Source organism: Cebus imitator, unplaced genomic scaffold, assembly GCF_001604975.1.
Source record: "Cebus imitator isolate Cc_AM_T3 unplaced genomic scaffold, Cebus_imitator-1.0 Scaffold171, whole genome shotgun sequence".
NCBI lineage: Eukaryota > Metazoa > Chordata > Mammalia > Primates > Cebidae > Cebus > Cebus imitator.
Genome location: NW_016107486.1, coordinates 3132308 through 3146991, shown reverse-complemented (window position 1 = coordinate 3146991; position 14684 = coordinate 3132308). Strand labels below are relative to the sequence as shown.

General features: G+C 35.5%; 1 long non-coding RNA gene across 1 annotated transcript in view; it reads left to right on the top strand.

Annotated features, from left to right (window-relative positions):
* The window catches only part of LOC119473636, a 191482-nt gene extending 180719 nt beyond the window's left edge, over positions 1-10763 (top strand). Inside the window, exon 3 of the long non-coding RNA XR_005202840.1 lies at positions 10674-10763. This is a non-coding gene — a long non-coding RNA (uncharacterized LOC119473636). The remainder of the gene's footprint in view (positions 1-10673) is intronic.
* The last annotated feature ends 3921 nt before the right edge of the window (positions 10764-14684 follow it).

Here is a 14684-nt window from a genome sequence, read left to right as displayed (position 1 = left end):
ATCATTGTCCCAGAAGGATACTCACCAGATGTCAGCCTGAGCTCTCCTTTATGAGGTGTCTCTTTGGATATACGGTGGTTAGGAAGCTGCTTGAGGAGGCAGTCTGTCCCTTATAGGAACTCAAGTGCTGAGCTGTGAGCTCCGTTGTTCCATTCAGAGCTGCTGGGCAGATATGTTTAAGTCTGCTGCAGCAGAACTCATAACCACCTTTTTTTCCCAGGTGCTCTGTCCTGGGAAGGTAGGGCTTTACTAATAAGTTCCTGATGTGCTGCTACCTTTTTTTCAGAGATGCCCTGCCCAGTGAGGAGGCAGCCTAGTCACAGTCTGCCAGCAGAGGCATCGCTGAGCTGCTGTGGCCTCTGCCCAGCTGCTGTGTGAACTTCCTTGCAGCTTTGTGTATAGAGGTATAGTTAGAACTGTCTCGGTAATGGCAGTCTGCCTCAGTAATGGTGGACTGCCTTGGTAATGGCAGACGCCCTTTCCCCCCCGCAAAGCTGGACTATCCCAGGTCCAGCTGTGCTTGCTGTGAAACTCTCAGAGTGTTTCAGATTGCTGGTCATTTTAGGGGTGGGATCCACCAAGCCAGATCATCTGGCTCCCTATTTCAGCCCCTTTTTTTCAGGTGAATCAGCGACTCTGTCTCCCAGGTGTTCCAGGAGCCAGTTGAAATGGGTGTCCCAATTTGTGTGAGTTTTTGTGTGGAGACCCACTGCACTGACTGAAACAGCCATGCTGCAGACTTGTGGTGCTTTTCTGCTCAGGAATCTTCTGGTGTGTGGGCAGTAAAAATTTGTTTGGAAATTCGGTGATCACTCACCCTCTGCATTGCTCTCGCTGGGAAATGCACTTCAGAGCTGTTCCTATTCAGCCATCTTGGATCGCTGCCAAAGTTAGTAATTCTTAACATCAAAGCATGAATGAATTGTGCCCTTAATTAATTCATTCATTTATTTTTAATACCAACTATATTCAACATCAAGCCCATTCCAATCCCTGGGCTACAATAGTCCGTATGTGAGAAATGTTCTTCTTTAGATATTCAGAAGTCTGACTGTATCTTCCTTGACAATCCTTAAATGGTAGTATCCCTATTATTCTCTGTTCCCTTGTGCTATCATTGCCTGTCTAAGGTCATGTCTGGACGTTGTTTTTTTCTTTGATTCTTTTTGCATCTATTATCATATGCTGCTAACAAAAGTGTTTGCATGTGTGACATTATAACTTCTTAAGAGCAGAAACAAAGACACATACTCCTTATCACATAGATGAGATGAGTAAATACTCTCTAAATTTAAATGTATACTTAAATTTTGTGGTAGACTCTCCCATAATGGGGGAAAGAAATACAGTTAATAGTAACACTTTTTACTGGAAATCAAATATCATTTATATGAAATCAGCATCTGTGGCTCTATTAGAATATCAAAATGTCTGAAGTGAAAATATGTGGAATAGGTAATATTAAATGCTATGTAAATTTAAGACATTATATTAAGGATAAAACCAAAGATATATTTTTATGGAGTAATGAGAGTTAATGAAAGATGCTAGCATCATTCTTTTGAAGTCAATGTGCAAATAGAGTATGCTTCAATAAAATCACAATAACGCTATAAAGACTGAAAAATACATAGAATTTTATATCTTCCTTTATATGAAAACAACCCTCAGAAGAGCAAAGACACAAATAAGTGACTTGGGTCAAGCTTAGAAGGTTTGTCTTCACAAAAATGATTTCTATGCTTATAGAAAAATATGCTTATAAAAACTTTTCATAGAGAGGGATATAATAGAAAATAAAATTTTTAAATCCTTTTGTTTCTTTGCCCAATTTCTTTTGATAACAGATAAGTTCACCAAGAAAAACCCTCCCAATTGGAAATTTATAATAAAAAATGTTAATGGAAATTATAGTAGTGATTTTCCTTCCTACGAATTATTCTAGCTATTTTATATTTCTTAGTTCCACTGAAAACAAACTCACTAGAGGAAATTAGAAAATAATTTATCACATTTTTGCTCCTGTATCTATGAATCCTTAAAAAAGGATTCTCTTTTAGCTCTTTCCTAAGTAAGCAGAGTCTTTTGACTACAGCTGCTTTATAAAAGCTTATTTAATAACTGGAAAAATGTACTAACTGGCAATTATGCAGTTGTAATTCTGAGCTTACGATTTCTTTTTGGTTAATTTAGTAAATATATAAGCATATTATAGAAAGTGTTATCATGTAAAGTTATAATTTATGACAAGCCAGAAGACTCTATCAAATTGGATATAATGGTTTGACACTCTTCCCTTTCCCTTCTAAATAGTACTGCAGAGTAATTTAAGAGGATTATTTTCTATACTTACTCTTGAGGGTCTTCTGAGATGAAAGGGATAGAATGTAACATGTTCTTGTTTTTGGTTCTGTCATTTTTGAGCTACAGTAATTGTTTTAATTCTGAAATGCCATAAAAATATAAAATGAGGAAGAGATTGCCTATTATGTAAAATTAAATTAATTACTTTACTGAGAGATAATTTTATGGCAGGCATCATTACCCAAAGTTGGAAAGTAGAGATTCCTTTTCACAAGTTTCTGTAACCATCTCTTTACAAATAAGCCTTCCTCGAGCCCCAACCTTGGTTGTGCTAATGGTATATAAAACTTTATTTCACTTGATATAAATATTTTTCTGGCTGCCTGAATTATCATTCTGCAAGATGGCTTAAATCTAGTGCTCATGACTACTTGACTGTTTCACTGTTGTAATAGCAATACCAGGTTTCTGTCAAACTTGATTGAATGTGTATGACATCCATTCAACATCATTGATTGAGCACCTTCTATGTATAGGGCACTGTATTAATCACTGTAGGTAAAACATAGCTTCTGTCTTCTCCAAACTTATGACTTACTAGGAAACAGAGACAAATATATCAAGGCACACAGGGCGATGGGAGATAATATGGGAAAGAAAGATAAAGGTACAATGAGTGCAGAAAAAAGGGGAAAATTAATGTAGACTGGAATAGCCAGGAACCCTTCTCAGAAGTAATTATTGAGTTTTACCATGACTAAAAAACAGAATTTGTTTCAATGAAGGCATGGTGAGAGTTTACCACTTTAAGTAGAACATATAGTTTTCTCTTCTAAACTATATGTTCTATTTTGTTTAGAAGACAATCCAACAATTCTTAATTGGCTAATTAAGGATTAATTAAGCATAGCCAATTAAGAATTATTGGATTGAATATGTTTTCAATGTATTTTAACCTACGTGGTACAAATATTATTATAAGTTACTCCACTGAATACTTTAAATTATTGAGTCAAAATAAATATGTAGCTGGAGATCACCTGGCCAGTGTCTGAGAGCTAAAGTGGCACTAAAGCTGAGACTTTTGATATTGTACTTGAGCCTACTTTAGCCTCTATTAGAGACTCAAAAAGCAAAGTGAATTGACATGGACCCTAGGAGATAAGGATGGAAGTGCCATAAATCACATTTGTCTTTTCTGACCATATCCATTGTTCTTCCCTAGATCTTGGTTATTTTCTACAGTCTATTTTCAGGAGGTAAGCTTGAAAGATTAATTGTCTGAGGTAGAGAGACATAAGGGAGATAACAAATGCTGCTTAAAGACAGGATTAAGTCTGCAGAGCTCTACTTTTGCTTCATGGAATACAAATGCCATTCATCTTTACATTTAGTGCATTCACTCAACAAACATTTATGGAATATCTACTATGTGGTAAAATTCTCTGCTGGGATTCACAGATGAATCAAACTTACTTTATACCTTATACTTTATACCACACTGAAACTCATAGCTTAGCAAAGAGACTGACCTGTATTCACATAAATGAAAGGAATAGACTGGAATTGGCCTATTGATTAATGCATGCATGAGTTAGATGAGCTGAAGGACATAGAAGGTCTGGCTTCCAGCAGGAAATGATGACTGAGCTGCTTCTAGAAAAGCCAGAAAGTAAGTGTTCAACAGGCTGATGAGAACATTTCAGGCAGTGGCAAAGCATGAGGTGTGTGGCAGACTTGGTCATCGCATTTGTATAAGAGTTGGGTGGGATTGCATAAAAAGAGCTAGTAGTAGCAGAAGACTCTAGAAAAGCATAAGGAGGCTGACATCACACTGAGAGAAGAGCTTAGTCTTAGTATAGAAGATGAAAGGGGGCATTAAAATGATGACAGCTTGTTTGAATATAACTGTGTACATGAATATCTATGGTGGCATTATTTGCAATAGTGAAAAGGTAGAAATAACCCAAAGGTTCACCAGTTGATTCATGGATAAACAAAACATGTGTACACTGTGTGTGTATGCACATACACACATACACATACGCACAGTGGAACATTTCTCAGTCACAAAAACATGGATGAAGAATGAAAACAGTAGGCTAAGTGAAAGAAGTTAAACTTAAGGCTACGTATTGTGTGATTTCATTTACATAAAAAATCTAAAGTATACAAAGCAAATTGATAGTTACCAGTGACTGAGAGAAAAAAGAACAGTAAGTTACTGCTTAACGAGTACGTAGCTTACTTTTGGGATGATGATGTTCTTGAAGTAGGTAGTGGTGATGATTGCACAACTTTGTGAATTATTAAATCCCATTGCAGTTTACATTTTCAAATTGTTAAAATGCTAAATGTTATATTATGGGTATTTTATTATAATGGAAAAATAAATAAATATATTAGTGGCTTAAAACTAGGGAAGATGGCAGGGATAGTGGTACCAAAAAACACAAAATGACTGATGAACAGTCACTTTGTTAGTAGCATCACACAGTTGCATGTGCAGGATTCTGGGGGAGATGCCTGTTTTTCAAAACTGACAAGCAATAATGTTTCTAATGGGACCTCTCCCAGAACATGGATGTCATTTTTATCCACTTTGAATCTTTGCCCTTTGTTAGTATAGCCACTTAGATACCTCTTTGAATATGGGAGCTATGTCTATTATTCTGGTACTAAAGGTAATGCTAGATTCACAGTAGACATTTAAGAAACTGACTCCATGATTATGTCAAAACATGGTTTTAGTGTTAATGTGTCCTTAAAATTAATATATTGTAAACTGAAACCCCTACGAGGACAATTTCCCTACATGGCCCTTCCTCATTCTCTTAAGAGGCTATTCTTCACTTTCCAATTAAATTGAGTTTACTTTTCTTTTCAAATTACTAAATAGTATACCTTTGTAGCTTGTATCATAGTTTGCTCTTCCTTCAAGGTGAATAATTTGAATAGCAATTTCTCTCATGTTGTCTGCATTTTATTCCAGTTGCAGAATGTGTAAGTCCTGGGTGAACCATGCTAACATAATGTTATCAACATATATCATATCAATCTAGTGAATTGATCAAATACATATTAACCTTAGATTTCAAAATCAGAAAATTAAGGCTCAAGGTAATTAAGTGGGATGGCATAAATAGTAGAGGTCGGAGTCTGTGCTAAGACTTGGGACTTCACTTTCAAATTGGCAATTAGAGGTACTCAGTCTAAACCCAACAGAGACTAATCCAGGGTCCTTCATTCCAGTAGGCTGAGTCTTTCAGTCAGTTTTAGGCTTGATTGTGTAAAGTGACTTTAAGTTTCACCTAACTCATAATCTCCTTCCCATACTGCTAATACTCTAAACAGGAATTTAGGCCATCCTTTTCTATCCTCCTTAAACGCCTTAATCTTAGTCTCCTCCTGTGAGTGATCTCAAGCTTTGGGAATACGTATCCAGAGTATAGGAATGTTTGGAACTCATCTTATGGTATCACTGGATTTTAAGAAATACTTGTGACCTTGGAAGCGATGCAGTTCCTTCATGGCATCAAAACACACAGCACTAGCGATCTCATGGATTGCAATGAATAAAGCAATCCATGCATTACAGGAATTCATGAATTACAAGAATAATTTTTTATCCACAACACCTTTTATAGGACTGAGTTGCTATACCTACCATGAAATCTCTCTCACTTTGGACTTATTACTTTTTAAATGACCTCATTATTATTATTATTATTATTATTGTTATTATTATTATTGGCTACTTTAAGTTCCAGGATACATGTGCATAACATGTAATGTTAAATAGGTATACATGTGCCATTGTGGTTTGCCACACCTATCAACCTGTCACTTAGGTTTTTAAGCCCCACATGCATTAGTTATTTGTGTTGATGCTCTCCTTCTTCTCACCCCCGAACCCTGAAAGGCCCTGGTGTGTGTTTTTCCCCTCCCTGTGTCGATCTGTATGCAGGTGTTCTCATTGTTCAACCCCCACTTATGAGTGAGAACATGTGGTGTTTGGTTTTCAGTTCCTGTGTTAGTTTTCTGAGGATAATGGCTTCCAGCTTAATCCATGTCCCTGCAAAGGACATGATCTCATTCTTTTTTATGGCTGTATAGTATTCTATGGTGTATATGTACCACATTTTCTTTATCCAGTCTATCATTAATGAACATTTGGGTTGGTTCCACGTCTTTCCTATTGTGAATAGTGCTGCAATAAACATATGTGTGCATGTATCTTTATAACAGAATGATTTATATTCATTTGAGTATATACCCAGTAATTGGATTGCTAAGTCAAAGACATTTCTGGTTCTAGATCCTTGAGGAATCACCCCAGTGTCTTCCAGAATGATTGAACTAATTTACATTCCCACCAACATTCTAAAAGTGTTCCTAGGCCAGGCATAATGGTTCATACCTGTAGTCCCAGAACTTTGGAAGACTGAAGTGGGCAGATTACCTGAGGTCAGGAGTTCGAGACCAGTCTGGCCAATGTGATAAAATCCCATCTCTACTAAAAATACAAAAATTAGCTGGGTGTGGTGGTGCACACCTGTAATCCCAGCTACTCAGGAGGCTGAGGTAGGAAAATTGCTTGAACCTGGTAGGCAGAGGTTGCAGTAAGCTGAGATTGCACCACTGCACTCCAGCCTGGGAGACAGAATGAGACTCCATCTCAATACATACATGCATACATACATATATACATACATAATGTGTTCCTATTTCTCCACAGCCTCACAAAACCTATTGTTTCTTGACTTTTTAATAATAGCCATTCTGACTGTCATGAGATGGTATCTCATTGTGTTTTTGATTTGCATTTCTCTAACTATCAGTGATGTTGAACTTTTTTTCATACGTTTCTTGGCCACATAAATGTCTTCTTTTGAGAAGTGTCCATTCATATCCTTTGCCCACTTTTTGATGAAGTTGTTTTTTTTTTTTTTTTTTTTTTTTTTTTTTTTTTTTTTTTTTTTTTTTTTTTTTTGTACATTTGTTTAAGGTCCTTGTAAATTCTGGATATTATTCCTTTGTCAGATGGGTAGATTGCAAAAATTTTCTCCCATTCTGAGGTTGCCTGTTTCTCTTCCATGATGGTTTGCTTTGCTGTGTAGACGTTCTTTAGTTTACTTAGATCCTATTTGCCAATGTTAGTTTTTGCTTCAATTGGAAATTTCATCATAAAATGTTTACCCTTGTCTATGTCATGAATGGTGTTGCTTAGGTATTATTCTAGAGTTTTAATAGTTTTGGGTTTTGCATTTAAGTCTTTAATTCATCTTTAGTTAATTTTTGTGTAAGGTGTAAGGGAAGCGTCCAGTTTCAGTTTTCTGCATATAGCTAGCCAGTTTTCTCAGAACCAATTATTAAATAGAGAATTCTTTCCCCATTGCTTGTTTTTGTAGATTTGTTAAAGATCAAATTGTTATAGATGTGTGGTCTTATTTTTGAGGTTTCTATTCTGTTCCATTGGTCTGTATGTCTGTTTTTGTACCAATACCATGCTATTTTGGTTACTGCAGCCCTGTAGCATAGTTTTGAAATCATTTTAAATGATCAGGTCATTTACATAATGTGAATTGAACACCAAAAATATGGTAATTCAAGGTACCTGATAATTGTGATTACTTGTGCTGATGTCACAAATATGTTCTTCCTGCTACACTGAAGAAACACACACTGCAAATAATAAACCAATCTATAGATAGATATGTAGATAGATAGATAGATAGATAGATAGATAGATAGATAGATAAAGAATCACATATCCCTGGACAAGTAAGTAGCTGCACACCCTGGTATTGATTTAGACATTTAGGAGGCTACATTAAGTAACTACTTAAAGGCTATTACAAATTACTTTTCAGACCATCTGAATGGCAACATCTGTATTAGCATTGGTACATGGCACTTGATCACCTATACATTTACTTTGGTTTTAAATGTGATTAAATCAAATCAACTATTTAGTATCTCTGTAATAATAGGTTCTGGCATTCATAAACCAGTCAAGATTTTAGACCAGCTAGCTTCTGCATTTCATCTATATTGAATTCTATGAATCTTACTGTTTATTCCCACAATTGTAATATTTTTTCTTCTATTATTAGTTTTAATAGAGGCAATTTAATGAGTATACACATATATATTTTGTGCAAACCACTGTTACATACATTATTAAATTCTGGAAGCAACACTGTGAGGTAGATATTTTGCCATTTTTATAAATAATTTAATAGCATTCAGAAAAATTACCAAGTAAATAAGTTAAAAGAACAAAAACAGACTTGGAGCCTAGATTTTTATAACTCCAGAGTCCTTTCTTATAACCATTATTCCATATAAGTATTCTTATATTTCGTAGTCTACATAAGTATATTCCACATTTTATGTAAGTATATAATTATAGAATTAATCAATAATATCATAAAACATTATTTGCATGCTGATTGATGGAGTACTGCTCTGGCCTCTCACCAATCCCATATTTTTGTATTGTGTGTCTTTGACTATGTCCTGTCCCAGTGGTCAGATAAAGCTCCTGTTCTGAACAGAGTTGTATCAGTTGACACTTTTATTTTGTCTTTGCACATGACTTGAATCTAGGTAGAGTTTAAGATCCCAAAGGATGAATCATAGCACATCCCAAAGGCCAGGACTCCTCTGTGAAGCAGAGTGCAGGGGAAAACATAACTTCAGAGTAAAATGCCACCACGCAGGCCCATCCATTCTCTCCATCAGACTTCCCTGGGGGCCACTAAACTCTCCTGATAGTTGTCAGGCTGTCAATGATCTCCAAACCTGTGAGTCTTATGAAGAACACTTGTAGTACTTGTTGTAAGCCTTGTATTCACCCCTGGGAGAAATCCTGTGGTATGAAGTGTTTGCTTAGTGTACTTCACAGTTGCTAATCCAGCTGCCATTGGCAGGAATACTTCATTCTTGTCTTCCCTAAGTGACAGCATCCCACCCAGGCAGCTTGTAAATCTACTCACCTTTCTCTTCACTGCTTCTCTCTAATCTCTGTGGGAAAGTCATGATCAGTTTCAGATTTCACTGTCTGTGCCTGTGATCCTCTGCAGAGAGATATACTGAGGCCTAGCCCTCATCCTGAGTCTTCATAGCATTACCCCATGTGATAGCTCTAACAATCTCTTCTACTTCCTCAGCTAGGACCTCTGTGGTCAGTCCAAGTCTCTGATTAAGCAGCCCTAAATACCACAAACATACACTTTGCTTTGATTTATACAGTTTTGATTCAATCTAAAAAAGAGTTCTAGGATCTTGGCCCCTGACCTTTTTCACCTTGGCATATTGAAAGTCTACTTATGCAAGGACAGAAATATTTGAATATTTACTTAAGGAAGAGTAGAGATTCTCTACCCTCAATTTAATGAATTTATTAAAAGTGAAATATTTTCATTAGTAAAATAATCGTTTTTAAATGTTTTCTTCCTTATCCTTTTCTGCAGTTTTTGTATCTAATTTTAGAAATGTTGCTTTTATAATTTTAAAGTAATTATTTTGCTATTGGGCTTATTTTATTCTAATTAGTTTTAAATTTTAAAATTTTATAGTAAATTTTTGTTACTTTTTTAGAAGAAATTGCACACAAAACAAGGAACATTTTTGTCATTTGTATTAATTGATCTGGATTTTTCTATTTTGGATTGAAAACCTTAGTAGATAGTTAAATCTAAGTAAGAAAACTAAGAAAAATCTCTCTGAGGTATGTGCCACACGTTTTAGTTGTAAAACAAGGATGCCTTTAAGATGTCTTTATCATCCTTTGGTCTTCTCAGAATTGTTTGACTGGTCTTGGAGCCATTGCTCAGAAAAATATCAGGAAATACTATTATCTCTGTAGAGATTAATTTTTCTCTGATCCCTTTTCAAAAAGATAATTTTGACTAATTTTCTAACATAAGTAATAATGAGGTAGAAAAGTTCATATGAATCATCTTATCTGAATTCCATTTTATAAGTCTGTTTTTAAAATAATTTTCACACATCACAATAGAAGAGGACTAAATGGAAATCAAAAAATAAGTTAGTAAATAACTTTTTTTATAGCTTTAATAAGTAAAAAACTTATTTCTTAGATTTATAACTATAGTCTATCACACTTTTAAACTATGATTAATATTGAGATATATTTTTTATTGCATCTTAGTACATAGATGAATTTATATTCAAAACCAAAATTAGTTCATGAAACAAGTATCTTTTCATGGGCAATACACTAATCTTTATTCTATTTTTTTTCTCCCTGTCTATGAACACATAAATTGACTTTATAAACCACTAATGGGAGCATATTACTTGAGTAATACTCTTATAGCACATTTCTGTTATTTGTTAAGTGAAAGCCTACAGACAATCATTAAGAATTTTAAAATAGGGCCTCATGGCAAGATGGCTGAATCGAAACAGCTCCGGTCTGCAGCTCCCGGTGAGACCAACACAGAAGGTGGGTGATTTCTGCATTTTCAACTGAGGTACCCTATTCATCTCATTAGGACTGGTTAGGCAGTGGGCACAGCCCACAAAGGGCAAGCAGAAGCAGGATGGGTCGCACTAGATTTTATTGCTTACATCTAATTGCATTTTGTACCCATTAACTGATTGTCTTTATTCTCCTCTCATGCTATTCATCCCAGCCTCTGCTACCCACCATTCCACTCTCTACCCTCATGAGATCATTTTTTTAAAGCTCCCACATATGAGTGAGAACATGTGATATTTGTCTTTCTATGCTTGGCTTATTTCACTTAATGTAATGTCTTCCACTTCTATAGATGACATTGCAAATTACAGGATTTTATTCCTTTTTAATGGCTGAATAATATTTCATTGTGTATATATACTACATTTTTAAATGCATTCATGCATTGATAGACACTGAGGTTAATTCCATATCTTAACTAGTGTTAATACTGCTGCACTAAACATAAGAAAACAGATAGCTCTTTGATATACTGATTTACTTTCTTTTGGATACATACCCAACAGTAGGATTGATGGATTTATGGTAGTTTTGTTTCAATTTTTTGAGGAAATTCCATATTCTTTTCCGTAGTAGTTGTACAAATTTACAAATTTATATTCCACAAACATTGTCCAAATTGTCCCTTTCTCCCTATCTTCATCTGCATCCATTATTATTATTTTTTGTCTATTTGATAAAAGCTATTTAACTAGTGTGAGATAGCAACTCATTGTGGTTTTCATTTGCATTTATCTGATGATTAGTAATGTTGAACATTTTTTTGTGTATCTGTTGGCCATTTGTGTATGTTCCTTTGAGAAATGTCTGTTAAGATCTGTGGGGAATGCTCCCATGAGAGGCCCCCCTAATGTGTGGGCCTCACCAGACGGTGAGCTTGAGCCCAAACACAGTTTCCTGCTGGAGGCAGTCGAGCTATGGGAAAGAAGGAACTGAGAAATGACTGATGTTGCAAAGGTTTCTACTTCTGACTGCAATGACGCTTGGGCAAGTGTCGTGTGGTTTTGTCAGACGTTATGTCTCCATTAGGCCTCTGCTGACTTTTACGACCTTGTTTTTCAAGAAGCTTAACCTTATCCCCATGACTACCTTGAACCCTAGATAATGACTTTATGGCTTACTTTGTGACTCTTAGGTATTGTTATTTACAAAAGCGTGTTTTGGTAAAAACAGATAAAGCATACCACCTGCCCACTTTTATGATCCTTGAATGTCATGCTTAAGATTGTTTTTGTGATCTTATATTTTGTAACTTTCCATTGTTGATTGTATAAACACCTAAACACCTTTGATCTTAAGGTTTATATTGAGACCCTGGACAAAAATAAATTCTCTGTTTAGGCATTGCCTTTTCAGTCCTCCCGACCCCAGCTTTTTTGTCTCTCTTTATTTCTGCACACCTCCTCTTTCAGGTCGGGACCCTTTTGCTGGCCAAGACTCCCCAGCGGATCTTCCATCGCCCACAAGATCTTTTGTCCATTTTAAAATTTGGTTAGTTATTTTATCTCTTGCTCTTGAGTTGTTTAAGTTTTTTACATATTCTGGTTATTAATCTGTGACCTAGTTGAACAGTTTGCAAATGTTCTGTCCCATTCTATAGGTAATCTCTTCATTTTTTGATTGTGTCCTTGGCTGTGCAGAAGTGTTTAAATTCATGTGATCTCTTTTGTCAATTTTTTCTTTGGTTGTGCTTTAGAGAACTTACGCAAAAAAAATATTTGCTCAGACCAATGTCCTGAAACATTTCCCCAGTGTTTTCTTCTAGTGATTTGCTAGTTTCAGGGCTTACATTTAAATATTTAATCAATTTTGATTTAATTTTTGTTTATGGGGATAGAGGGGGATCTAGTTTCATTCTTCTGCATATGCACATTCAGCTTCCCCAGCACCATTTGTAGAAGAGACTGTCCTTTCCCCAATGTATATTATTAGGGACTTTGTCAAAAATGAATTGACCATAAATGTATTTATTTCTGTGTTCTCTACTCTATTCCATTGGTCTATGTCTGTTTTTATGGTAGTGCCATGCTATTTTGGTTAATAGAGCTTTGTAGTGTAATTTGAGGTAAGGTAATGTGATGCCTCCATCTTTGTTATTTTTGCTCAGGATTGCTTTGGCTATTCTGGGTCATTTGTGGTTTCATACTAATTTTAGCATTTGTTTTTTGTATTTTTGTGAAGAATGTCATTGGTATTTTAATAGAAATAATATTGAATCTATAGATTTCCTTGAGTAGTAAGACTTAATAATTATAAATCTTTAATTTAAAATGTTGATTCTTTAATACATATTTCAATTTTTTTGTGTCCTTTTCAATTTCTTTCATCAATATTTTATAGTTTTCATTGTACAGATCTTTCACTTTAAGTGAGATATCCTAAGAGCTAATAAACTTCTTAAGTGAAGTTTATTCCTATGTATTGTTTTATTTGTAGCTACCACAAATGGGATTGTTTTCTTGGTTTCCTTTTCATATTGCTCATTGTTAGCCTATACAAACACTGCAGATTTTTGTTAATTTTGTATCTTTTTTTTTGTATTTTATTGAACTCATTATTAATTCTAATATGGTTTGGCTCTGTCCCCAAAGTTCATCTTGAATTACAGCTCTCATAATTCCCACATTCTGTGGAAGGAACTCAGTGGGAGATAATTGAATCATGGGAGCAATTTCTCTCATACCATTCTCATGGCAGTGAATAATTGTTGTGAGATCTGATGGTTTTATAAGGGGCAATGCCTTTCACTTGGTTTTCATTGTCTTTTTGCCTGCCACCATGTAAGATGTCCATTTTGCCTTCTGCCATAATTGTGAGGCCTCTCCAGCCAGGTGGAAATGTGAGTCCATTAAACCTGTTTTTCTTTATAAATTACCCCATCTCGGGTATGTCTTTGTCAGCAACTTGAGAACAGAATAATACAAGTTGCACTAGTCTTTTGATGGAGTTGTTTGGTTTTTCTAAATACAAGATCATATCATCTGCAAGCAAGGATAGTTTGACTTCCTCTTTTCCAATTTGGGTGCTCTTCTATTTCTTTCTTTTTTTCTAATTGCTCTAGCTAGGACTTCTAGTACTATGCTGAATAAAAGTGTTAACTGAGCATCCTTGTCCTTTTTCAGATGATACAGGGAAGGCTTTCAGTTTTGCATTCTTCAATATGATGTGGGTTTGTTGTATTTGGCCTCTATCCTGTTGAGGTTTATTTCCTTTATATCAAGTTTCTTGCTTTTTTTACCGTGAAAAAATACTGAATAGTATTGAATGCCTTTTTTTCCCCCATTTATTTATTTTATTGCATTTTAGGTTTTGGGGTACATGTGAAGAACATGCAAAATTTTTGCATAGGTACACACCTGGCAGTGTGATTTGCTGCCTTCCTCCCCATCACCTACATCTGGCATTTCTCCCCTTGCTATCTCTCCCCAGCTCCCCACCCCCCACCGTCCCTCCCCTATTTCCCCCTAACTGACCCCAGTGTGTAGTGCTCCCCTCCCTGTGTCCATGTGTTCTCATTGTTCAACACCCTCCTATGAGTGAGAACATGCGGTGTTAGATCTTCTGCTCTTCTGTCAGTTTGCTGAGGATGATAGTTTCCAGCTTCATCCATGTCCCTACAAAGGACCCAAACTCATCGTTTTTGATGGCTGCATAATATTCCATGGTGTATATGTGCCACATTTTCCCTATCCAGTCTATCATCGATGGGTATTTGGGTTGGTTCCAGCTCTTTGCTATTGTAAACAACTTTTTTGGCTTCTATTGAAATCATCATATATTTTTGGTTCTTCATTCTGTTGATGTAAATTTTGAGATAATTTTTGTACCAAGTATAGATTTAGGTCCAAAATTACATATTTGCAAGTAG